The sequence below is a fragment of the Pinus tabuliformis genome, chromosome 4_1 (assembly GCF_031772625.1).
Source record: "Pinus tabuliformis cultivar Carrire ecotype Pingquan chromosome 4_1, CPIR1, whole genome shotgun sequence".
In the NCBI taxonomy this organism is placed as follows: domain Eukaryota; kingdom Viridiplantae; phylum Streptophyta; class Pinopsida; order Pinales; family Pinaceae; genus Pinus; species Pinus tabuliformis.
In genome coordinates this window covers 672,262,176-672,287,941 of record NC_142303.1, presented here as the reverse complement: position 1 = coordinate 672,287,941, position 25,766 = coordinate 672,262,176, and positions in this window count along the sequence as shown.

Here is a 25,766-nt window from a genome sequence, read left to right as displayed (position 1 = left end):
TTTCTTCTTAAGGAAATATATCCATGTATTCCTTGAGAAGTCATCTATGAATGATACATAGTACACAGACTTACCCAGTGATGGAACCTTCACAGGTCCAAACACATCACTGTGCACAAGCTCTAATATCTGTTTCGTCCTCTTACCACCAGAGGGGAAACTCACTCGATTTTGCTTCCCATACACACAATTTTCACAGAAATCAAAATCCAGAGAGCTATCATTCATACCTTCTACCATACCTTTACCATGAAGTATTCGAAGGCCCTTCTCTCCAATATGTCCAAGCCTTTGATGCGACAACATGGTCTTCTCTCCAGAGACCACTAGATTTTCTACTCCATTTTCAGGAACCATAGAACTATTGCACCCATCAACAATAGTGCTACCTTGCAGTTTGTACAGAGTTCCAGTCCGAACTCCCCGCATCAATATCAGTGCTCCTCGAACCATCTTGTAGGTATCTTTCTCGAACACCGTCTTTACACCCGCATCATCCAACTTGCTTACAGAAATCAGATTTCTGGCCAATGCAGGAATATGTAGAACACCCGGAAGTGTTCTAACCCTTCCACCTTGCAACTTCAACTTTACTTTTCCCCGACCAACGATTCTAGCCTTCCTATCATCTCCTAAGAAGACATCACCACCATCGTATTTCTCATACTCGCAGAACCACTCTCTATGGGGAGTGAAGTGAAAGGATGCACCTGAGTCAATCAACCATGCCTCATGATCTACATGTGTACTTGAAGAAGCCAAGTACACATCCCCACCTTCATCTGAGGTGGTTTTCGCCTCTGCAGAAGGAGCATCATCAGATCCCTTTCCTTTATCAGGAGCTTTAGATTTACAATCCCTTCTGAAGTGTCCTTCCTTTCCGCATTTCCAGCACACCACCTTTGTAGGTTTTCCTGGAGATTTAGATCTCCCTCTAGATTTAGATCTCCCACTCGATGACTTATTTTTGTTTCTGTTCTGGGACCGTCCTCGTACAGACAAGGCATCACCATTCTGGTTGTCCATATTCTTCCGTCTCATCTCCTCCGTCAGCAAGGCTGAGACTATTTCATCAAACTGCAAAGCAGTTGCATTGCTACCTATTGCAATAACCAGACTATCCCACGAATCTGGTAGAGAACACAATAGACTGATCCACTTATCTTCATCTGAAATTTTAATATCAACAGATAATAACTGACTTACCACAGTATTAAACGCATTTAGATGCTCTGTCACCGAGTCTCCATCTTTCATCCTCAGGTTATACATCTTTTTCCGCAGGAACAATTTATTCACCAGAGACTTAGATTGGTACAAAGTCCCTAACTTGACCCACAAAGCCTTCGCCGTAGCTTCCCCTGATACATTCAACAATACTGAATCTGAGACACACAATCGTATTGTGCTCTTTGCCTTCCGATCCAACTTCTTCCATTCTTCATCGGTCACTCCCGATGGTTTAGTACCCGGATCTACCGCGATCCACTGATCTTTATCGACCAACAGATCCTCCATCTTGAGTTTCCACAACTCAAAACTCTGACCATTGAACTTCTCAATCTCGATCTTTCCACTGCTCGCCATCTTCTTTCACCACCAGAATCGATCTCGCAGATCTCCCACTGAACAGGGTCTACCACAGGCCCGAGCGAAACCCCTCAGCAACAAAGGCGTCCCCTTGAAGCCAAAACAGCTCCGATACCAAATGTAGGTTTTAACCCTGTACAGAAATTACCTGCATACGAATTCTTAAACAAAGAAAATAAACAATGCGAGAGCATAACCCATAAAACACATATGCACAGAGATTTTTCCCTGGATCCCAAAACCGGGACTACCAGCTTGATTTTTCATTATGTTCCTTTCAATGTTACAATACATATTTATACATGCTGAAGCATCCAATACCATGAACCGAAAAACCATCGCGTCCAATACCATGTGCGAAAATCATGCACAAAACCATAGGTAGGTTCGCCCAACCTAATATAGGGTCCAAAAAAAATTTTCCCGGGGCACTGCCCCGGACCCCGTAGAGGGGGGCTACCCGCCCCCCTCAAACCCCCCTGTGACCCCCCTGCTGCGCAATCGGCGCAACGAAGGGGGGCTACCGCCCCCCTCTAACCCCCCGTTTAACTACATTGGTTAGTCATGGAAAGAATATAACACAACCCAACAATGTGACAGTTGCCAAAGAATAGGGAGACCCATCATGTCAGACGAAATGCCGCTCAAACCGCAGGTCCTCATTGAGCCATTTGAGCAGTGGGAACTTGATTTTGTTGGACCCATTAATCCACCATCAAATGGAAAAAGGTACATCCTAGTGTGCACGGACTATGTAACCAAATGGGTGGAAGCCAAAGCAATGAGCAGAGCGACAGAAGACACAGTGGTTACCTTCCTCTTTGAAGAATTTTTTGTAAGATATGGAGTACCAAGACAAATAGTGACAGATAAAGGAACGCAGTTTACATCAAAGTTAGTGCGGGATCTGACAGAGAAATATAAGATAAAACATAGGAAGTCTACTCCATATCACCCTCAAGCAAATGGTCAGGTAGAATCCACAAACAAGGTCTTAGAAAATATCATGACTAAGACGGTGCAGCTGAATAGAAAAGATTGGTCTGAAAAGTTAAAGGATGCATTATGGGCCTACAGAATCACATGGAAAAATACAACTGGTTTTAGTCCATACCAGTTGGTCTATGGGAAAGAAGCCTTATTGCCTATTGAATTTCAGATACAAACCTATAGACTAGCAGCAGAATTGGGCATGGACCTGACTGAAGCACAACAACAGAGGATCATGGAAATTAACCAATTGGATGAACATCGTCAACAAGCAATTGAACAGACAGCATTAGTACAACAACAGAGAATGAAATGGCATGATAGATACATTAAAACAAATACATTTCATAAGGGAGACTGGGCCTTATTATTTGACTCCAAATTCAAGGATTTCAAAGCGAAGTTTACAACACACTGGCTAGGGCCATATGAAATTGAGGAAATCTTTGACAATGGAGCAGTAAAGATAAAGACCATTGACCAGGACCCCACCTCATTTGTTGTAAATGGTCATAGGCTGAAACTTTATCATCAGCCTATTAGTAAAGAGACATTCATGAAACAACTGGTAGAAGAAACAGGACTCGAAATTATGGCTCTGCCATCTTCCAGTTTGAAAAAAGAATAAAAAAATTGTTGAAAAAAAATATAAAAAATATAAAAAAAAAAAAACATAAAAAAAAGAGAGAAAAAATATATGAAAAAAACAAAACATACAAAATAATTTGTTTGCTGGTGAAAACAAGGCAACTGGCACCATGCAAACACGAATTCATAGGGGAAAACCAGGGAAACCTGGACTCTATGAATTCTATATTCTTGTTTTACTATTCTCACATAATTTCAATGTAGGACCTTTCCACAATTGACTTGAGGACAAGTCAAACTTTAAGCAAGGGAGAGTCTTGTAGCAAGCTTTTAGTTGCCACAACTAAGGGATTGTGTTGTCCACTTTGGACCTGAAGCAAATTTGTTGCAGCAGAACCTGAAGGGACCTGAGTTGAAACATTATTACAGAAGGGACCTGAAGAAAACATTAGTTGCAGCAGATCAAATCATTCCAGAAGCATTGCAGAGGGACCTGAGATGAAATAGTATTGCAGAGGGACCTGAAGCAAACTTGTTGCAGCAGAACCAGATCAAAGCCGACACAATATACCAGAAGCAGTACAGAGGGACCTGAAAGGAAAACATTATTAAAAGGGACCTGAACAATACAAAGACATGGAGCATAGTGAACAAGGAGCAGTAATAAAAGTCTACTTTTCATCTATCCACAGCATTCAACATTCCACCTGTACAAACAGTATTCAAGGGAGTATATTCATAGCCATTTTGTGCTTGAAATTCAAATTTTTTTTAGAAATTTTTAGTTTTGATCTAATTGAAGTTAGTATCTGCGAATATTCATTAATATTCATTCCCAATATATACCCCAAATTCCCTATACATATTCCATTTCATTCACATACATTTCCTATACATTTTCTTATAACCCTAGGTATTTTCCTTAAATGCAAAAAGATCAAGCTAGGACAACTCTTTTCACCTGCACATAAACTCAGAGCATTAGAATGATTATAATTTTAAACATGACCCCAATGGTCATTTTAAAATTATAAAACTATGTTATAAAGATTATGCGCTATATAAGTCAAAGGCATTGAACATATATATCATAAGTTTATATGAGCGCTAAAGTTATTTCCCAAATGCGCATAAGTTAATGGTATAAGGTATATATGTTACAAAGAGTTTATAATATACGCATATATAAAAAACATTAAGGTATAAGGTAATGCGCATATAACATGGAGGTATAAGGAATATACATAAATCAAATGCGCATATCCAAAAGCATATAACATAGTTATGAAGGGCCGCGGGTTATGATAATGAAGTTCATGGGTTACAAAGGAATGATATAAGGAGAAGGCCGTAAGCATTAGAGAATGATAGCGGAGAAACATGGTATTCAAACAAACATCATGGCATATAAATCTCCAATGCAAACCTATGCTATTCAAAGTGCAAATTTGGGCGCATATCATATGAAATACAAGAAATGTATTTGGCACATTATTGCAACCAGCCATATGATAATAATCAAACAGCAGTGCTGCGGCCAAGTAATGAAATGATATATGCAAATGTCATTGCAATGAAGGCGCACGATGGTGGCCATAATCAATGAGGGTTGCAGCAATGAACAAAACGATAACCCATAAACACAACGCAGGCCAACACACAGGTACGATTTGACACGGTGTCATGGCAGTTTATGGTTATTGGATGATGGAGCGGCAAAAGATATGCGTATGAAACAATAATACGGCCATCCTCATGACTTAGTGGGGAGACTGAGTCAATGAGGATGGCCATGTAACCACGCATAACAACACCAATGAGTGAAACGCAGGGTACAGTAGTGAAACGGTCATAAATCAACCTCCCCTGCGCTGTTCAAATCACAAATCCTCATTGCCATAGCTCAGAAAATCTTGTTTGAAGCCACAGCATAGTAAAAGGAGAAAGGAGTGTATTGAGGTGATTTTAAAGACGAAATCTGAGTCAAACGAGTGGAGAAAGCCGAGTTTTGCAAGCAAGTAAGGTAAGACTGGAGTTTATTTCGCTCGGTGACTGTAGATATGTATGAGTCCTCGCCATTAACTCACAGATTTTTTTGCTTTGCCACCAGTTTGACTGACCGAAGAAAGAGGGATTTGAAGTGCTTGTTTGCGTTCCACGCGCCCAGTGACAGTCAGGTAACACTAAAACCGTGATAACTCTAAGATGACAAGCGCTTATGGATAGACTAAACAGATTTTTATGCGTCAATTATGGTGTAGAAACAATGGTCAATCGTCCAGCATTTAAAGATTAGCTATTGCATGCATAACACGTTATAAGAATATGGAATCTAATGCATTAAACGCGGAGAGTTAGTTTGAATGCCGAAGTGCCGAGGGTTGTTATATATGAGCGCTGATTTTTTAAACCATTGTTGCATTTAACCTTCCTTTTTGCTGCATGCTGGTCTCTATCATATGCATGCTAATATGTGGTGTGACCAGAACAGAGGAACGCATAAAAACAAAGAATGTTTGTCATATGTGTTGTTGACTGCCAAACGAAATCAGATTGTTGAGCATTGTTGTATGTGTTATGGGCTGCCAAACCGAGAACGCATTAGTATATGTCGAGAGGGCTTGGATTGTTAAATGTGAAACAGAGGAATGTTGTAGATTGCATAGATTTCAAACTAATGAAATGCATTCATGCCTTAATGCACGCCTGTGTATTGAGATTTTAATGTATTTATGCCATTTACATTAAAACAGAGGATTGAAATGCGTAGCGATTGATTGCATACATGCTATGTGGACTGCAAGACTCAGTTGAATGCCAAAATTTGCATTGTTTTGTGTCTTGAGGCCAAGAGTTTTTGAAGTCTGCGTTTTTAAAAAAAAATTGACATTGTTTATGAGCAGTAAGCATAATGAGGCCGAGCGCATGTAAGCTTATAACTCTGTCAATTAAATTCATGAGCATTACACAGTCAATCTTCTTGAGAATTTGTTGAAAGGCCGAGAGAAATTTGCTACATTATACAGTCATTTTTTTAGTATTTGTTGAAAGGCCGAGAGCAATTTGCTACATTATACAGTCATTTTTTGAGTATTTGTTGAAAGGCCGAGAGCAATTTGCTGCATTACACAGTCATTTTTTTTGAAAAATGGTAAAATGGGATTAGGCCGAGAGTGTTTTGAGGATCTGTTGTGAGGCCGAGAGCCAATTTTTTTTAAAAATTTTTGTTTAAATACACAGTAACTCATGTTATTTTGAGCTGAGAAAACATGGTTATTGCTGCATGTGTATTTAATTTTCAAAAACAAACGGAGAGCAGTGTATTGATAGAAGATATTCAGGTGTTGTTTGCCTTAAACATGGAATTGAAACAGTGCTTGTGCAGAGGAAAGACAACAGAGGTTAAAGAAGACAGAGTCAAACAGATTAAAGTTGAGTCAGAGGGGGAAGGTAAGCCTCGTTGCTTCTAGAATTTCATTTAAAAAAAATAGTCATAATTTTTGTTAAAATGAAGTTAGTAACAGTAGAGGATTATATTGATTGGTTCACAGAAATCATGACAAACCTGGTAGAACCAATATTTCAAATAGAAAGCTGGGGAAAAGAACTGTAGAAAAACTGTATCAGTCAGGGATGATAGGATTTCTACAGAAGTTTAATGGCCATTCTGAGCAGATAACTAAAGATTTCATCAATAATTTCAGCCAAGACCAAACTCAAGTAGGAGAAATCATTGTCCCAGTAACTCAAGAGTACTTGTCCAAAGCCTTAGAGTTGCCAATGATAGGGGAGAAGTATCATAAAGGTTTACACTTCAAGGAGAAAGCGTGGACTTTCTTCCTTGAGAAAAACCAGAAGGGGACATTTGATAGGACTAAAGGGATACCCAGAGAGTGGTTTAATGAACCATGGGGGGAACTGGTCTTGGTCATTCAAAAATTCTTGACTTGTGATCGTGGATACAGCATTGCTCACTTATATCATGTTAGATTACTACAGCATATCAAAGGGGATGATAGGATTAATTTACCATATTTCCTATACAAAAGTCTTGTGAAAATGATTGAAACAGTGAAACAGGAGCATAGGCCAAGGGCAGCACAGATATATCATCAAGGGTTAATCAAAATCTTAGTAGAACACCAGGTGAGATCAAAGGGCCTAGAATGGAAAGAATTCATGAATAAAAATCATTTTACTAAACAACTTATTGAGATACAGGACAAAGTAGAACAGGAAAATAGGAGCTTCATGAATTCTCCCCTATATCCAAGAACAAGAGCTAGAAATATGGCCATGCATGAGACTGAAACATCTGTCATGTCTGTTCCTAGGAATAGGAATTCTATTGATTTGGAAAAAGAAGTAGAAGCATCTTCTCCTAGAAAACCAGAAGAACATGATATGGCACAAGAACCCCTTGAAAGGGATTCTACATATGATAATGATGCAGGAGAATCATTAATGAAAACCACCCAGGACTTTGAAAAGGAAATTAATTTGGCCAAAATCCAAGACTTAACTGATCAGATAGAAATAAGCAAAATTGTGGAAAAGCAATTAAAAACAGAGAATAAGGCACAGAAAAAGGACAATGCAAAGCTGATGAAAACAAATGAAAAGTTACAAGAAGAAATGAGCAGGTTGAAAAGGAGAAATGAATTGCTTTCCAAGCAAGCATTCAAATGGTTAAAGGACAAAAATATGTGGCAAGCTAAATATGAAAAACAAAAGCTTAAAGCAGCAATGTTGAAGGTAAAGCAGGAATCAGAATTTGATTGTTTGAACAGGGAAACAACAACAGGTACAACATCCACTTCAGAGGGCAGAAGGTCTAAGAGAAACAAGCAAGCATGGGGACATGCTTGATCATAAGCACGGGAGAGATGTTGGGCCTCAGTTTTGATCTTATTTTGCTTTGAGAAACTTACCTAACCATCTATTTATCCTTCATTTTCACTCCATCCATTCCATTTTAATGAATATTTGATGTCTAATCAGGTATTTAGCTTTAATTTGTCAATTTCTAAAGTTTTTTTATAAAAGTTTGATTTTAAGTGCAATTTTGGCAATTTCAGAAATTCCCGCAATCACTTCATGGTTGATATGGATGCAGGCCACTTCAGCACGAATGGGATAGATGAATGGAAAGCTTGGGAACTAGGACCAAGCCACCTGTGCTTGGTTCCAACAGAACGAGCTTTATTATGCCTATTTGGAGCTAGTCAATCATGACTAGTCATCCAGAAATCCCATCTAAATAGGGCAGTTTTGAGATTCCATGATATTAGTCATATTTCTTGGGATGAGGGGAGTGGATTCGACTTGGATAGGTGGCTTAGAGTAGATAAGTTTGTTAGAGTGAATGTAGATCAGTTTGTTCATGAAACTCCTTATTTAAGAGCCACAACTTTGATGGCTCAAGACATTGACTTATGATACTTTTATGCTGTAATATTTTTGGTTTGAAGACTTAATTCGAAGACTTGTGCTACTCTCATTTTTGCTGCTCAATACATGGATGTGTGACTGATATAAATCTTCTGATATCATCTTCAAAACTGTGCAAGGCAAGGGTGGAGGGCCCCCACTCCAAGCTAAGTACACTTCCAAGTTAAACTAGTTTTATTTCATTGCAAATCTGGTTGATGGTAGCTTTAGTTTTTCAAAGTCTTATTTCAGATTGCCTTATGGTTATGCATAGTGATTGATTTCATTTGTTAATGGTTTATTCATCATCTAATTGAGTTGGAAAACAAGTGTTCAAGTTGGGCATTCCCTCTATGAAATGGTGAATCAGAACTAGTCTCTTTTGTTTACATGCAAATAGTTTGTTTCCATTTAGATTTATATCTTGAGATGAATGAGTTATGATGGAAAACTTTAAGTGTCTCTTAAGTTAAGAGCTTCTTTCATGTATAATTTATGCATCTTGAGTTTTTGGTTACAATCTCTAATTCATTAAGTAATAACTGAGGTGGAAGTGGACTTCTTGAGTTCAAGAACCCTTTCAATGTTTTCTCTTTTGAGTTGATTGAATTAGAGTTATCAGATATATTCTCTTTAGCTTTTAATCATTTATCTTTCAAGGTTTGGTTATATTAGATCTTCACAAATAGTGAATTTTCCTCAAAGAATAAACAACCCGGATTGATAATAAATAATTGTGTTAGTTTAGGCACATAAATTAGCTCAACACTTATTATTTTGCATTCTTTGATTCTTCCTCTGTGTCATCTTTTGTTTCTTCTTCATTTTGCTCCTATGTTTCTTCTTCATTTTCCTCCTCTATTTCTTCTTCTCCCTGACTAGAAGTAGGGATTTTGTCATACTCAATTGCTCAAATTGCACCTTCTTCCTGTATGTTTGTAAATATTAACCATGCAATGGGGATTCTAAAGATTCTTAGGGCATCTTCAATGAGGATTTTGATCAACCCATGCTATGCTAGCTGTTGATGTTTCCCTTCTTGTACCTTGATGCACATCTCTATCACTGGTTGTAAGACAAAATAAGGTATTCTAAGCCTGTTATGAAGAGGTGTGTTCTCTCCAAATATCTGTTCTTGGAGGAGTCTGAAGTGGTATCCATACAATACACTATATCTACCTTCACATGAAATATATTTGATAATGTGATAATTTACTTCATTCCAAGGGTATGGAATTATTTCCCTTCTAACCATATTCTTAGCTTCCAATGGTTCTTCTCCCTCCAAGAAAAAACTTTTCTTCGCAAGAGTGTTGTTAGTCTTGTCTTATTTCCTCCATTGCAACCATGGGGGGAGTGTAGTTACCCTGCTTATAACCTCAGGGGTAATTGCTACCGAAAAACCCTTCAATACAATAGTGGCACTCGATCTATTGAGGGGTATGAGTGACATGGAAAATTCTTTGGCCACATCATCATCGTATCCTCTCATATTATCAAAGAACCTCGTCCATTGATGCCTTGTAAAACTTTCCACCACATGAGGATGCTGGTGGATTCTTGTTGTGTTGGTGTGTTCTCTTTTATTGAAACCTCCTATCATATTTTCTTGGTAACTCTTGAGGTTTGGGTGGATATAGTTCAAGAATTCTGGTAGGTGAGGAAGTTTTGGCGTCTAACCTTCATTGTCATTTAAAGCAATCTTTCTATCCTTTATGCACTACAAATTCTTAGTTGAATTGGGGATTTCTTATTTTTAGATGAAAAACATAGGAGATATGGCACCTACCTCCCTTTTCTATGTTATGGTGACGATAACCCTTGAATTGATTTCATTTAGTGTCCACTGATAGCTTTACATGCTAATCTCCCTCTATCTTGTCGGTTTCCTGCGTGTTGTAGGTGCTATTTTAGGAATGCTGAGAGTAACCTTTTATTTCATTGACTCCTCAAGGTTGCCTTTGCCTTCTTCATATGGGAGTTAGTGTTTATTTCTATTTATGGATGATTATGTTGGGTGATGTGTTCACTGGCCAAGTACGAGTACCTTCTTTTGGACTGTTGGGCCCACTACTAGTTCATCATATCACCTTGCCTTGTAATCATCTCCCAATCTTATTCTCCATAACTTAACCATTTTTGGATTCATTCCCCTTTTTCCTTTGATTTGACGTTGCAACATGTCTAGTGAACTAACCCTTTTCTTCTCGTTATCGAATTGATGGTGGCCAAGTTAACTGGCCACCTTCACTTATAAAATCAACTCCCGCATTATTCCTACAATTTAATCATATCTTACTTATCAGGGAGTATTAGTATGATGACATACCTGTGTGTCCTTTTCTTCGTTGATGATGCATGTTGGAGAGCGGTGCCAATTTGTTGTTATTTTCCAGCTACATATTTTCAACTATATATTTCCTCCTTGGATGACTTGTTCCTTTCATGATGTACAGGTGTTGGACCTTGTTGCTACCAATATTCTTGCTGCTTAAGAGCTCTAGAGGATCTTTCTCATCCTTGTAGTCCCTGTGTTGAAGATGGTTGCATCTTATGTGGTATGTTTTATGGGATAGGTTGCTACAATATTTCATAGAGGATGTCCTGTAGCTACCTTTCCATTAAACTCTCGCAATTTTCCCCAGTTTTGAAGTAGAAGGGGTGTTGAAATGAGTGGAAGATGGGGTTATGGAATGGTAGGTGAGGGATGCTAACTTTGGTATGCCTCCTCTTTCCCTTTTTTATTTTTGCTTTTTTTTTTCTCTCTTTTTTTTTAATCTTATTCTTTCTTTGAACTTGATTTCTATGTTGGATATAGGGGAGACATGGTTATGAAAGGTATTGGTTGAGGTGTGGTGATGTAAATATTTTTTTTAACATTCAAAAAAAGGCCTGTGTAACCACCTTGCCATTAGACTATTCCTGTAGTATTATAGGGAATCCTATAGAAAACACAAAACTACTTGAAATGATCTGGAGTGGAGTATAGATGGAATACTAAGGGGGATAATGGAGGATATAATATGGTTGAAGTAAAACATAGTTTTTGTAGGGCCTATTGTCCTCTATATGTTGTGCCTATCTTTCTCTTACAGACCTGCAAAACAAAATTGTCAGTTTTGTATCTTTTTCTCTTTTATCTCTTTTTTTTTTGAAAAACAACTAGTCTGCCTCCAAGGAGGTTTTCATCCTAGTTTCCTACCTTAGGTGCCTCAAAAGAGGTTCTCACCCAGAGATCTTTTATTCTTATTATTATTATTTTTTTAACACTCTTGGGCCGTCTCAAGAGGTTTTCAACCCAACAATTGTACTCAGGTGCCTCATGGAGGTTTTCACCTCAGTCTCTTTATTTTTATTTTTTTTTTTTTTTTATTTTATCAAGGACTTGGTGTAGTGGAAGCTGAGACTTGCTCGACCACCATCAATGTTTTTTTGATTCTATTGATTAATTCTTTCTTTGATAAGGGATTTTTGCAGATTTTTAATATGTACCCATTAATAAGAAAATGGATAGACTATCCATCAATGGTTCTTATTTGAACAACGCCATTATCATGACACTTTTCTATTACATAGGTCCCTAACCATCTATTCCTTAACTTGCCTTTGAAATCTTTGTATCGGGAATCATACAGCAAGACCCAATCACCTTCTTGAAACTGTTTGTATTTTATATTATTGTCATGCCAAATTTTCCTTTTTACTTGAGTCACTTCTATGTGTAGGATGGTCTGCATCCTAAATTCATCTAACCCATTCAGCAGGAGAAATATTTCCTGTTGTGCCCTTGTGATATCTAGATCTAGTTGTGCTACCATTCTTAAGGTGTTATATTCAAATTCAATGGACATCAATGATTTCTTCCATTACACGAGCTCATAAGGAGTGCAGCCAGTGGTGGTTTTCAAAGAAGTATTGTAGGCCCATGTGGCCTCAACTAATCTGTCTACCTAATCCTTTCTATTACTGCTAATCACCTTGGTCAGAATGCCTTCCAATGCTTGGTTGGTTACTTCCACTTTCCCATTAGCTTATGGGTGGTAAGGGTTGGATTTTCCGTGCTTGATCCTCTGTTAGCTTAACAAATTTTCAATCATGTGAGATATAAATTGATTGCCTTGATCTATGACCAACTTTGTAGGGTACCCAAACTTATAAAACACTTTCTCCATTAAGAATTCAGCCACTTCTTCTATTTCTACTTTGATGTCTTTGGCTTCATCCCAATTTTTTAAGTAGTCAGTGCACACAATGATGTACTGCTTTTGTCGGGATGGAGGGTCAATGGCCTGATGAAATCCATGCCCCACTTTTCAAATGGTTCGAAAGTCACTTGAGGCTGTAGAGGCATTTCATCCCTTGGGTATGTTCCCCATCCTTTCGCACTAATCGACTGGCTGGTATACCTCCTTACATCTTGGTCAAGAGTGGGCCAGTAATAACTAGCTTGTAGTACCTTGAATGTTGTTCTTTTGGCTGAAAAGTGACCTCCACAAGGCCCATCATGACAAGCAAGAAGGATGTCGACGACTTCCTCCTCCTTGACACATCTTCTCAGAATTTGATCCAGACCTAGCTTGAAGAGATTGCCCCCAATCCAAGTGAATGGCGTGCTTTTTGCTATGATTATGCTCTTTTCCTTGGAGGACAAATTTGGAGGGAACTGTGCAGATACCGATTAGTTTTCTATGTCAACAAACCATGGAGAGAGAACTGAAATGGAGAATAAATGTTCATTTGGTAGCTGCTTATCAACCATTCCTTCCTTCACTGCAGGCAAAGTCATTCTAGATAAAAAATCTGTAGCTACATTCTCCTTGTTGGGATATTAATAATAGTTAAATCAAATTGTTGCAAGAAAAGTAACCATCTAATAATTTAGGCATTTACATCGGTTTGTTCATTAAGTATTTAATTGCAGCATGGTTAGTATGTACAAATGTTTGGTAACCAATAATGTAATGTCTAAATTTATTCAATGAATGCACAACAGCTAGGAGATCTTCTTTACTTACTGTGTAGTTTAAATCGCCTTTCGACATATTCTTACTGATGAAGTAAATGGCATAAGGTATCTTGTCGTCTATCTAGTTCAGAGCTTCTCCTATAGCTTTGTGAGAGGAATCAACATGAATATGAAAATGAGGAGCCCAATTTGGGCCTCGGAGAATAGGTGTAGTGCTCAAATTGTCCTTTAGGGTGTCCAAGGCTTCTTGGTAACTTTTTGGCCACAACAACTCAGATTCTTTGGCCAACAACTGAAATAAGGGAGAAGCTAACTTGGTGAAATATTTTATAAATCTCCTATAGTACTAGGCTAGAACTAAAAATCTTCTGATAGTCCTCTGTTTCTGTGGAGTCGGGACCCTTTTGATGATGACTATCTTATTTGGGTCTACCTACAGTCCTTCTTGGGATATTCATTGACCTAGAAGAGTCTGTATAGTCATCAAGAACTTACATTTTTTGGGAATAAGGGATAAGTTCATTTCAATGCATTTGTTTGGCACCTTCCCTAGGTTAGAGAGATCCTCCTGGAAATCACACCCATAGGGTGTGAAGTCATCCATATAAATTTCTACATCATGGACTAGCTCTACAAAGATACTTAAGACTACTCTCTGGAAAGTGGCAGGGGCATTTCATAGACCAAAAGGAAGGACCCTATAAGCGAAAGCACCCAAAGGATACACGAAGGTGGTTTTCTCCTGGTCCTCTAGGTTGATCTGGATTTGATTGTACCTGTTGAATCCATCGAAGAAAGATAAAAACTTCTTTCCTTCCAGAACATGTAACACTTCGTCAATGAAAAGTAGAGGAAAATGGTCCTTTTTGTGGCTTTGTTTAGCTCTCAGTAATCAACACAAATCCTCCACTTTCCATTTTTCTTTGGAAAAAACACTAGAGGAGACACCCACTCACTATCTGAGATAGGGTAAATAAGTCCTGCATCGAGCATCTTTTGCATCTCTTCTTCGACTATATATTTGAGAGTTGGATTCATTCTCATTTGGGGTTGTCAGATTGGTTTGTAACCTTCCTTCATGTAAATGTGTTCAGTACACACTGAGGGGTGCACTCCCTTCATTTCTTTATAATTCCAAGAAAAGGCATCCAAATTCTCTCTTAGCATATTACATAACTCTTCTTCTTGGTGTACAGAGAGAGGGGCGATTTTCTTTGCTATTTCATGGTCGAATTCTATTGTCTTGACATGAGTAGGGTTTGAGTTAGCTAAGCATAGATAATCTGACAGTTTTCACTGGTTTCCTTCACTACTTTCTCCAAAGACATGGCATTGGGAGTTTGATTTTGGAGGATGTGTTCAACCAAATCATCTTCATCACGATGTCATCCTCCTATGGAAGTTTCTAGGGTATAGATCTTGGAGGAGTAGACTTCATCTCCTTCCCCCTCTTCTAGCGATAAGTGTAAGTCATCTTCTAAATATGGGTGAGAAGGAGGGCGCATGACAAACTTCTTGGATAGATTCCCATTTTTGGTGGTCATATTTCCAGCGCTGCATCTTATGTAGGCATCGACAGTGGCTAGCCAAGGCCTCCGAAGGATGAGAGGATAACCATTAAATTTGGCCTTAGGATGGAGAACTAAGAAGTCTGTAGTGTATTCCCAGGAATCAATGGAGACATCACATCTTCAACAATCCCCTTAGGGGCTGCTGTGGATCGGTCTGGAAGATTCAACACTATCATGGTCTTCCTTAATGATCCCTATAGATTCAGGTTGAGCATAGTGTCCTTAGTCATTACATTGATGGAAACCCCAATATCAATCAAGATATGGGGGACAATGGTTCCATTGATGTGTACACCTACTACAGGTCTCCAGGGGTCTAAATACTTTGGGAAAATTACCCGCCCCAACATTAAGTTGGATAGTTGTCCAATGATATTAATGGGAGGGGTGTCTCTTTTCCACCTTCTTAGATGTTTTAAACACTTCTATTTAATCATCTTGTTGTAAATATCTATATCTTTAATAGCTTGGACAAATGGGATTTTGGCACATATATTTTTCATATTACCCAAAAGTTCAGTCTCTTCTAGGGTATGCTGGACTAGATGGGTCAATCTTTTAGGAAAGGGTGGTGGATTTACTCTAGGCATACTTTCCTCTCTTTCCTCCTAACTCTCCCTAGGTGGAGATGGAGTTTGATTATATGGGAGCACTCTCCCATACCTAAGGTTAATTTCATGAATTTCCATAGCATAAGTAGGGTAGGATGTCTCTCCACTGCAGACCTGTTGTGCCTGTCTGTTTTCTGGGTTTGAGTTTGGTTGGGCAGGCATCTAAGGTTGTTTAGGTGGAGAAGGGTGCAAAATTTGTGTTTTAAATGGAGGTGAAGGAAATAAATCTAGAGCATTTTTGTATGGGGGCCTCCACCCCTGGGGTGGTGAATTCCACTGAGTTTGTGGAGGGGTATATGGCTGAAATGGTAGGTTGGCTTACTAGGAATGGTATTGAGGTGAAAAACGCCAGGGAGAAGGTGTAGACCAAGAGGGATAAGAAGGGGGGCATGAAGAGGGAATCAATGTGTTTTGATTAGGGTTATAATATGAATGGGATGACCATTGCATGCCCTGTTGGTATGGTCAAGGCCAATTAAGCCTCCTTTGATTTATGTAGAAAAGTTGTTCAATCACCCCTTCAGTTCCCTGATACACAACTTTTAGTCCAGGCAGAGAAGGGAACTTGTCTGTGGCGTGATTTTCTTGATAGACCGAGCATATTTCTATAAGGTTTAATGGACATTCATTCCTATGGTGCCTCCTTGTGCATCTAGGGCATAAGATGTCTAATGTTGTCTCTGCTTCCTCCTTCTTCCTCTTGATTTGCATAGTGTCCATCTGCAGGGCAAGAGTTTGTAGCATTTCACTCTTAAAATATTCCAACATGTTCCCAATTTCACTTTTTATAGATGTGTTGGAAGAGGGTGAACTAGCCACTATTTGACTAAGCCTACCCCTCTTTCTAGCTTCCCTAGAATTATTCTTAAAAATAATCTTGATATCATCATAGTGTAGCTGGTAGATGTCCCCTCCTGATAACAAGTTTAAGGTTTCTAAGAGATCTTCCCTCATCCCCCTAATAAGTACTAAATTAAGTGACTCAGGATCAAGTGTGCACTTGGCCCTTTCATAGATGATATGGAATATTTCCTCGTAATCCTCTAAGGACTCATCATGGTCCAAGGTCACTCTAAAAATTTCCTCTTTGGTATCTTTGGACCTATAGTACTCCCTATACTTGTTGTTTAAATCTTGCTACATTTGAGCCCAAGTGGTGATAATATCCCCAGGTAAACCCATGAACCAATGTAGAGATGCATCCTTCAGAGTGTATGGGGATAGTTTCAACTTCTGATTGTCATGGGTGTAAACATATGTTCTGCACATGACAACAAAATTGAACAAAAAAAAACGGTATTTTCTAAGGTTAGGCCATGGAAGTGAGGAAAATCATAGGGGTTTATGTTTTTCATCTTCTCATCCCCATTAGATTCTTTGATGGGAAAAGCACCCTCAGTTCTTTCCCTGCCTCCCCTTTCATTTCTATTTTCAGCCATTATGTCAATTGGAATGGTTTCTTCTTCTTATTCCCCTACAGGCTCTTCAAAAGTCTCTGGTTGTTCGCCTAACGGCTCCTCTAATTCACAAATACTGAAGAAGAGGTAAGGTTGGTTGTTTGAAGTGGTGGGGGTATTTTCTATACATTTTCCTAAGTTATCCCTATTCCTATGAGGCATGGAAGGAGTGTTTTTGTTTTTTTTTTTCAATCTTTAATACTGATTGAAAAATTGAAAAAACAAACTGGATTGAAACTAATTGCTAAATGGAATCAATTGAAAAATGGAAAGGAAAGAAAACAAACTTACAACTACTTTGCAAAATTGAAATAAACTAGAATGAGAGAGATAGGAAATGGAAGAAATAAATAAGAAATCACATCTACATAGACGCCTGCCCAACAATAGTGCAAAAAAGTGATGAGCACCATTATTACAGCAAGGATGTTGCAACTCCTGGGGCTACCAACTTTAACTAATCAACCTAGGCTTCATACAAACTTGGACGTGACAGTGCTGTATACACATATAGATGTAATGGATCCACTTTCTTTCACTACTAAGATGGGGTGATCAACGATTAGTGTTTGTAAAACCATCCTTCTATTGATTAGAGGAAGTCTGATTACCAATGTATAGAGGATAATTTTACCCTACTTGAGAAAATTTAAATGCTACTTACTGTAGTAATGAAAGATTGAAAGAAATGCCTACAAAACAACATAACTCTTCTAGCTATTTTTTAACATACCTTTCTTGCAAAAGAACTCTAATTTAACACAAGTGAAGTATTAACTTCTCTAAGCATGAAGTCTAATCTAAACAAGCACTTAACTATTGTTTGCATGAATAAATATAAAGACCTTTTTTCCTCTTTATCTTTTTGTAAAAATGTAAATGCTAATCCTTCTTGGTTGCATGGGAGGTGAGATAAGTGTGGAGGGAGATGAGTGAAATGGTTCAGATGGCTTGGAAGGAAAATAGGGCTCTAGTCCTAGCTTTAGTGATGCTTTTTTCACAATTCGGGCTCAAAACATGCCACTACAAGTTTTCCTATAGGATGTTTACATGATGCCCTAGTTCACCTACAGGATCCCCTGTTTTCCTATAAGAACAGGACGAAAGAATAGGGAGTGGTTTAAAAGGTGAGATGGAACTTGGAAAAGGTGAGTAAGGAGGGAATAAGGCAAGGGAGTGGTAGGCACTCACTCAAAACTCAAACCAAATCTTTACAATGGTTGGATTTTCTCAATAAGTATGGCAAGTTTTCCTTGTAAAATGATAATTCGAATTGAGGCCTTAATGGCTTTTGGCAATCATGGGTGGATATGGTTTTGCTAAGGCTAATGATAACAAGTCTTCCTACAATGTAGAAACTCCTGCAACATATACACCATTGTAGGCATTTATCCATAAATTCATCTCAAAACAAGACAGATTTACTTAAATAGAAGAAAACCAAATTTTCATCATTTATTTCCCAAGTTCATGCATGAGAAAGGTTGAAAACATTATGAAAGAAACATGAAATCAATGCAAGACCTAAGATATCAGAAATTTCAACTGCAACCTATCTTCTAAAACTAAAGGACGATGACCTAATTAGCAGAAAAACCCTAAGTTTCATAAGAAACCAACATTCTATCTTTTTTGGGCTGAATGGGAAATGTTCCTCAAGCCATGATCCCTAGAAGGGAGGAATAACGTAAGATCCACTTGTTGTCAGCCTTTTTTGAATATTTTCTTATCTCTATAATGCTAATGTTAGGTCTATTCACAAATGGATGAAACTAATCAAATCTACCAATATTTGCAAATTAATAACACCAAAATCAATTCAACAACTAACTATGAGATAACCTAAGCATACATATATAGTAATAGGAACCTCTACTGCTAGGGTTGGGCCCTAACACAAGAGCTTCAGCGCTCTGAGTCAACTCAATGCCATATCAAGGGAATGCTACTAATTTTGATTAACATATAAAATATACATAAAATTGTGTGGTCACAATCCTTCAACTCGAAAACTGCATCGCTATCTTGCAAAAGAAAACAAATCATAATGAGGCTCTAGGCCTCTTTATTTAAACAAATCAAGTTGCCAACAACTTTCTTAAATATAGGGAGGCTTGGATTTCGAACTTGATATTAATTGGTTCTTAGCTATCACTAGCTTGGATGCCAATGATCCTCATGACTCAGATGCTGGCAACTTCGAGCCGGTGTGATTTCATTAAGGGATATTCAAGTGAGTGAGGAGTTAAGGAGGAAGATCCTATCTCCTATAATCTCCCTTGCTTTTCTCATTCGAGTTCGTGCACCATTATTAGCCACAGTTTTCTCTCAAAACCTGCAATCAATGCACATTATACCACTAGACATGACATCTTACTTTTATTCATCTCATTAAGCAAAATATAATTAAAAGATGTAAATAATTATGAGAAGAGATTATCTTAGTTAGTTGGAGGTGCATTAGGGTCCCTATATTTTACCCATTGATTATCCTCATCACGAACACACTCAAAAGTAATTATCAAGAAAGGAGAATCAAAACCTAATATAATCTCTTTGATTTTCCAACAAGATAATCCTTAATAAGGATCCACTCTTCACATCTCAACTAGGAGGTTAGAAACATCCATATACTCAAATACATATGCAAGAAGTATAAGCAATAAACATAATAATCATATCCATAAATTTAAACAAAAGGAGGCATCATAAGTCAAGAAATACTTATCTTTAATGACAGGTGATCCTATCCCTCTTGAACGAGCCATCACCATCCATAGGTTGTGTTAGATTCCTATACCAATAGGAGTCATAATTTTGAATGACTAAGGTGAAGCCTTGTAATATTGTACATACCTTTGCTCTCTGCAAATGTTTTCCATATTAAGAAATTAAAAAATGTAAAGAGGGTATGTCCTAAAATGATAATCAAAGGACAAAAAAAAATAAGAAAAGGTAAAAAAAATGAAAATATATGAACCCCAAAAGACAAAAAGAGACCATGAAAGTGAGCAAGTAAAAATGCCACTACTATTTACTTTTATGCTTAATAAATGATTATGTGAAGCTTGTTACTCATGCCACAGCCCATGATAGTCGAATTGTTTAAACTTGGCTATTTCATGTTTTAAATTTTATGTTTATAGTTAGAGAATAAAATCTGACCAAACAATGTAATTTTGGTAGATCAGTAGATAGGTAGAGTAAATAAAAGGAGCTCGTCAGTTTAAGCTGAGCCCTTGGATGATATAAGGTTAGAATTAGATAGTTTACTTTGTAAAATAAAAGAAAAATATTGATAAGGGTTTGCTAGCCTAAATGAACCCAAATAAACTGAAGAAAAAATGGTAGGGTAAGTAAATGGGTAAGTAGTGGAAAGGTTGCAGAAATATCATGTGATTACATAAAATCACTTATGTCATTGTTTTAAATGCATCTTTCAAATATGCATAAGAAGTAAACAAAGAAAATACAATAGTTCACAATATGGTTTATTTAACATCCTCTCATTCATTTCACCTCTTTACTTCACTAATTTCCTATAAATAATTTCTAGTGCTTGAATCCTTTAAGTCCAAAAGGCTCAGAGCATTTCTCTAACTTCTGGAGGGACCAGACCCTCAACTTAATGACTTAGGGGGACAAGTACTAGAACCCCCTTTATGAAAACACATCCCCCCTTCATAAAATCCATTTTCCCTCATTGCCCTAAGAAAATCCCTTTTCTTAAGGTTTAAGCACTTTTTACCTAGGAAAAATAATACCCCCCATATAAAACCCTTTCATACAAAAAACCCACAAAAAATCCTTTTCCCTAAATATAAAGCTAAATGCACAAATGTTTATTTTACCCTTGTACTGAGGAAAAACCCACTCTGCCACCACAATTTCATATTAATTTCTAATATTATTATATAAATTACCTGAAGTCCCCATTATCTCGTATTAAATTAATTCCATTACCTAACTACCCCCACCCTTAGTTTTCATAAAAACTAATAGAAATTCCCCATACCTCGATATAACTTTACTTAGTTTACCTAATCCCGGTAAACTTAAGTTAATCCTGGTATTAACCTCACCTGACTCGCTAGTTCTGTAATTAAGCTTGACCCCATCATTTTAAACCTCCGATTTATCCCTAAACTAATCTTGAACCACCGTGATTAAACCCTTGGGCCCCCGATCAACTCCCATCATTTCCCCCCGCGCAGCTCTTCTGCCTGACTACCGTTGAACATCAGCCCCCCCCCCCCCGCCCGCCTCCGGTCCTCCAATGGCGCACAACCATATTAGCCATTGTCGATGGTTGAACGTGAACGACTCGATAAAGTGGTTTTCCTCGACCTTATGGATGCTACGCTCAAACATTGTATCACATCTGGTGACCCCTCTCGAATACTGCTCGCGCCACAAAAATAGTGTGACGTCCCTCCAAAACTGCTTCCACACATAACCAAAAAATTGTTAGTTGTTTATTCAAAAGTGAACCCACAAAAATTAATCATTTTCTCTATAAAAGGCCGCGAAGCACTCTTTCTCCCTTTTTCCGCATGTTCTCTGTGTAAACTCTGTGAACCATTGCAATCCCTGCGAATAGCAAATTTACCACCAGACTTTCAAGATAGCTCCAGAAGATGCTGTAGACAACTCAGCTGACTTTCAGTCCATACCAAGACCACACCAACCACTGCAGCTGCTGTGAACCACCATTTTTGGAACCAATTTTCCCAATTCCAAGTACCAAGAGAGCAAGAAAGAGCCATGAGCACCCCTCCAGTCATGTAGACTCATCAGAATGAGGAGAAAAATCCAAAAAGAAACAGAGAGGGAGCTTCCACTTCAGGAATGGACACCTTTAATTTGCAGCAGGAAACAAGTCACATCAAGAGACAAAGGCTCAATCTAGCCTCTTAACAGAAATATACAAAAGGATCAGCACAGGTAACCAACACAGAGGTAGACAAAAGTCGGCCCACAACTTCATTTGAAGACATACAAGAGCCTTCCACATCACAGACTCAGATGTTGGAAAGGAAGCTTAGTGTGGAGGTGTCTTCCTTCAATAGACCTACTAACAAAGACCAAGACATAAAGGATAGGTATAAGGAAATGAAAATGAGGAATGGGAGGCTTAAAGCCCAAATATATCTCAACACCTAAATCTCACTCCTACAAATCAAATAAGGCTGATGTCAGCCTTTGACATCAAGGAGGGGACGCTGTAGATGTCCTTTATCAAACATATAACACAATGGACCAAAAAATCATCATATTTCACGAGGGTTTACTTTGAAGTGTTGGCAAGCGATATTCATCCCATAGACCAGATAGAACTGCATAAACAGACTGGAGAGATGATATACTCCACCCTCACAGGTAAATCCATAGTTGCCCATCAGCTACAAAATTTATTGAACAACATCTCAGCACATTTTCATTTGGAGAAGGCCTCCTCACAGGCGAAGGATATAAGGATTAAGTCCTTAGAAGACTTGGTTATTGAGTTGGGACATGATCCCAAAGATATAAAGGCTACTGAGCAGCTGATAAAGAAGAAGAACGATGATGTTACTGCACTGAAGAAGCAATTGATTATACTCAGCTGCAACATCATAAAAGACTTGAAGTCATAGAGAACCAAACAAAACATGAAGAGTTGATGGACTTGGTCCTAAAACTCAATGATCAACTAAGGGAGACCGAGGAAGAATTGGATAATTTAATCCATTAAAACAGACTAACATTTCCACAACTTCTACAAATGTCATCCCTACAGTATCTACAACAGTCCCTTCTACACTGGAAGCTTCACTTACACCAACAACTCCACCTGCCACAACATTGCCCATTGTAACAGAGTCTACCATAGTTGTAGGTACATCAAGAGAAAAAGTAGCAGAATTAGTTAAAGCGATGGAAGAGATGTCAATTCAGGCTACATAAATGAATACACTAAAGGAAAAGGTGGCAAGTTTAGAGATTGATTACAAACTTGCACAGATTATGCAAAAGGAAGAGGCACAAAAGGCCAACATGATGTGTGAAAAGGTCAAAACTTTGTAAAAGGACCTAACATTAGAGAAACCCCTTGGACAGGCCAAGGAACTGCTATGCGCAAATATCATTGACTCCGTCAAGGATATTTGGCCTTCTATTCAAGTTATTTTTGACCAGACATAATTGATAAAGATAGCTACAACAACTATTCAAAAAGTCATGGAGAAATTCGGTGACATTCCTGAGGATGCCAATAGACTCATCCACTTCCTTAACAACTGTTGGGTCCCTATAATACTAGTGATTACCCCATTACTATTGTATTTATACCTCTTATTTATATTGTTGTGCCCCTATTACCCCCATATTGTTATTTTTTTGCCCCATAGAATCTCTCTATTGTTATTTTTGTGGCTTTATATTATTATTGTTAGGTCGGCTGGATTATATTGTGACTCCTTAGACTCTTATATATTGAAATGAGGTTATGTCATTTGAATCATCCAATAATTGTTCATTTATGTAATGTAAATGAGGTTGCCCCCTCGAAGAGGCTAAATTCTAAGGCGTTGATCTATCCTTTCTATATTTTCTTGAGCTGGTTGCATAACATTTGGTATCAGAGCTTTGGATTCTAGGGTTTCGCTGCTCCAAACAAGTCATCGTGGAATTTTCGCTATAAATTTTTTTTCTGTGACATTTCAGAAGTCACAGAAAAACCAATTTGAGAAGAAATCGTGCTGAACCTTGGGTCCGAATTTCAGAGCTTTTCACGCGATATTTGCGGAGATATGATCTGAGGAATTAGGTCTTTTTGCAAACTCCTGAATTACATTCAAAACAGGTGACCTGGGGAAAATCGTCATAACATTCTCTCTGGGAATCAGATTGAAATTTCGTAAGAAGCTACAGAAAGAGGATGGACTATAGTTTCTTGTATATCTTTTCTAGAGCCAAAGATCAAAAATTGTACACGTGACACTTCATACAAGTTCGCTCTTCTAGAAAGGTCTATAATCAGGTCATCTTGGGATATTGTGCATAAATATTTCTTGAAGAATCCAATTTGGATCAGACTGGTGGCATCGGAAATAGGACATAGAGAGCTACTACAGGTCACAAATTTAGAACTAGATGATTGGAAAGTATAGAGATACATCAGAGGCAATATCGAGCTCCTACAAAGTGAAAAAATGTGTGTAGATTTTTTTAAATTTTTGCTTAAGCTTGGTTTGAAAATTTATTTTGAAGGAATTCAAAGGGCATAGTAGAGAATTATTATCAGTAACTGATGCCCCGAGGAAAAAAATTCAAATACCTAGTAAGGAACCTGAAAGCTCTAGCATGACTCATGAAGAAGAGGAAGAAATGCTACATGATATATCAAAATTACAAGAACAAGTGCAACAAATGTCACACTCACAAAAGTTAACAGAAGCTAAGATAAATGGCGTGGAAGCTAATATGAATGGCATGGAAGCTAAGATGGATAATTTGAAGATAGATTTGAACACAAATGTGAAGACAGGCATGGCAGATTTGAAGACAGATTTGACAAATTTTCTACAAGAAATACTTACTAATGGTGAAAAGGTAGTAAAGGAAACTCATGATGAGAACAAAAGAAATGTTAATCATGATTCCATAGATGCTAACGTTGGATCAAAGAATCACCATATTCCAAAAATCGATATGAGGAAGTTTGATGGCAAGGATCCCGCCACATGGATATTACAGATGGAGCAATTCTTCGATCTCAATAATGTGCAAAACGCACAAAAGGTACGTATGGCAACTGTATATTTGGAACCAAATAAGTTTGTATGGTATCAATGGCTTTGTTCTTGTAAAAAATTTATCACTTGGGCAATTTTTGCGGAAGAATTGATAACACATTATGAGGATACAAAAAGTAACACTTTTTTTTAGCCAATTGATAAGTCTCAAACAAAAAGGGTTCATTAATGGAGCACATTGAGGAGTTCCAAAAATTGTACATAAGGATAAAAGATATTCCAGAGGAGCTTAGGATTGATGTGTTCATAGGGTCTTTAAAGGATAATATCCAACATGATGTTCGCCTTTGGGAACCTGATTCATTAGAGAAGGCATTCAGGTTAGCAAGAAAAATGGAAAGCAAAATTTTGGCAACTAGGAAGCATACCACTCACAACTATAAAGACGGAAGTGTTGTTGACCCTAGTATTCCACAACCTACAAGGTTGACACCACAAAAATTGGAAGAAAAAAGAGCAAAAGGGCTTTGTTACAGTTGTGATAGCAAATACACAAAAGGTCATAAGTGTGCTGAGAAGAAATTATTCTACATAGATTGTGAAGAGGAAGAAGAAAAGGAGAAAGAAAGGTCAAAAGAAGAGGATATACTCTAGGAACAAAGCCTAGATGAAGAACAAATAAATCCAACCATATCTTGTAATGCATTGGCGGGAATTACCACTCCTCAAACCATCAAGATAGAAGGAAAAATCAAGAAGAAAAAGGTAATAGTGTTGATTGATTCACCCACAATTTTATTCATTGTATGGTAGCAAAAGAATTGAAT